We start from the raw sequence: 2,886 nt of genomic DNA, 5'->3' as shown, positions 1-2,886 counted from the left end.
ACGGCCCCGGAAGTGATCACGCGTCACTTCCGGTGGGACGGGAGGGAGCTGCACATAGGCGGTGCGTGAGGAGGGGTGCGGGGTTGGGTGGGTTTCTGCACCGACACCTTTCTTGTCTTCCTTTCTTCCTTTCTTCCGTCCCTCCCTCCACTGGCAACCACCTGCCGCCCCTCTGCGCCAGTGCTGGTGGCCGTTTAACGTGAGGGCAGAATCTGGAGCAGAAAGAAGCGTTTCATGGCATGGAACGAGCAGGAATGCTTCTTTTAGCGGTAGCCCTGGGTTACTTGGGCTGAGTGTAACCTCAGTGTAGGGTCAGCAAAGCCTGGGGATGAAAACCTGCGGACCTGAATGCCAGCTGCACCATCCTGCTGGAACAGGGCAGCAAGCCAGTGTGTTGGTGTGATCAGGGAGTGCCTTCTCTTAGGAACCGGGTTTTTATGAGTCATGCAGAATGTTTGCAGTCAAAATCAGTGCCAGCTTCCCATGCAAAAGCATTTTCTTACTGTCAGCAAATTGCAGATGGGGAAGAACTGTTTTTAACACTGTGCAATGTTTGAGTAGATTATCTGATAAATAAGTAAAAACAGTGGAAAGCAGGTGAGCCTGTGGCCAAGCACTAGGGTGGTTTCATTGGTGAGGCTGCTCTCCTTGCTTGGTAGGAACCTTCAGGCCACGGTGACAGGTGAAAGGGGACCAAAATGAAGAGCAACTCAGTGCTCTGTTAGCTTTGTCAGTGTCAATGAACTACAGACCCAATTCTACATCTTCGACGTCACCAGGATCTCACTTCTGTGTAACTGCAGAGACACGTTGCTGCAGGCAACACGTGTGCCGTGTGCTGCCCACAGAGATCTCAGCAGCTGAGGAGGTGATGAGATGAGTTCTGCAATAATTCAGTCCAGGAGCGCAGTCATGGCCTGTGGGACTGACCTCATCCTTCAAACCACAGTTCTCAAGTTTCACATGAGTCCTTCTCAGTCACACCCAACACCGGTTTATAAATGAACTACGAAGAGATACTAATACAAAGCCACTTTTCCTTCCTCACTGCTACGTAAACCAGGCGGTGCAGGTCTTTGGCTGGTACTGTCTGTTTGCTTTTGATATCAGTAATTAGACACACCCCACAGAAGGGCAGGATGATTTTTTCGTGGATGATTCTGAAGTGAATTCTCTTGTTAGTGGCACCAGGACATAGTAACTGTTTTATTAAATCGGGTACAAAAATTCACAAGCTAAAAATTCAGATGGTCAGAATAACATTAATGTATGCAATTAAAAAATTAAAGCATATTTGATAGTGTGGTAGTTTCCATTGTATTCCTATCAGCTAACTCAGACTTTTCAATGATAGCACTGGCAAAAGGGAGGCAAAACCAAGACAATTAGGGAGCAACTTTTGGTACGTATAACATTCCTTTGTGAGAAAAAGCAGAAGAGAAATCAAACACTTCAGCCTGGAGTGCATCATCCTTTTGTTTCTCCTTCCATGTTGTGTAATCTACACTTATCTTTGTCTGATTCCTACTTCTTAGGTTTGTTTAGACCATCTTCTTTTTGCCTTTGATGTCTCTAACTGTTCATAATTCATTCTGTCTGTTTGCTTTCTAAATTGATTTCTGTGTTCTTGTTCTCTGTATCTACATGCAGCATCAGGTATGGTTTAGTGGTTTTTGGAGTTTAATTTGATTAAAAGTACCTGTCACAGCATTACTGGTACACATATGTTTTCCTACTGTACTTTTAATTTACTGTCTTTCAGTTTTACACATCAGTTATACACAGTAAATCTTGAGATTTACCTTCTCAGTTCACTGTTTTTTCAAAAAAAATCTGCTTGTTTTCCTTATTACAGATCTTTTGTGCTTTTTCTGTCTATGCTTTTTCCTGTCTGGGTGTCTACCTGTGCAACCTACTGTAGGGAACCTGCTTTAGCAGGGGGGTTGGACTCAGTGATCTCTTGAGGTCCCTTCCAACCTCTGCAAATTCTGTGATTCTTTGCAGTAAATTAGCACCGTGTTTCATTACTGATGCCCTAATTTACATATTCAGATAGACCGTGCATATGCACAGCATAGCATAGTATGTATTACTCAATCTGCTGTTAGTTTTAAGTTCTTAATGAGCTGCCCTCTATTTTACCTGCTGGGCTGCTATATTTCTCTCACAGTCAGTAAGAGCATTAGGATTACCAGATTGTAATGGAGTCTATGGGTGCCCACCAACCTAGCAGATTCCAGAGAAACCCTACAGTTGTTTTCTCTCCAACTTCATCATTTCCTTTAGTGTCTGTTGTGTCAGCTTTATTCCCAAAATAATCATGGAAGAAGTGGATGGTTCCCAGCTCAGTAAGAGCACTGAAGATGTCTGAAGCAGGATGTTACCACAAGGCATTGAATTCTGGAGAAAACTCCTCATTCTAACATTTGATTTTTACATCTTGTGTTAGAACACCACAATTAAACCCAATCATTCATTTGTAAGTGTTTGAAAGTTACTGAGGTCTTTGCAGGAAAGTACTGTCTGTCGAACACACACTGGTGTCTTGAGAATAAATGTACGTATTAAGTAAATGTTGAATATTCTCAAAGCTAGAATTATTACTGCACTTGTGTAATCCAGTGATTTCCTTTTGCTTGCTGTGTAGCTAATCAGTCAGACTCTTTTCCCCTAAACTACTATAAATTCAAGTGTACTTGTTTTCTTCTCTTAGTTTTCTCTCTGGTTGTCCTTCCTGGGGTCTAAGGCAGTGTGGTGAGTTAACTTTCCCATGGGCTGCAGCTCCTCATGCTCTGCTGAAACATGGGTCCATACCATGGGCCCATCCTTCAGGACTGCACTGCTCCAGCGCAGGCCCCATGGCAGCCTCCTTCAGGTCACATCCAC

This window comes from Gallus gallus, chromosome 2 (genome assembly GCF_016699485.2).
Source record: "Gallus gallus isolate bGalGal1 chromosome 2, bGalGal1.mat.broiler.GRCg7b, whole genome shotgun sequence".
Taxonomy (NCBI): Eukaryota; Metazoa; Chordata; class Aves; order Galliformes; family Phasianidae; genus Gallus; species Gallus gallus.
The sequence above is the reverse complement of the archived record's forward strand: the minus strand, read 5'-3'. Positions refer to the sequence as shown.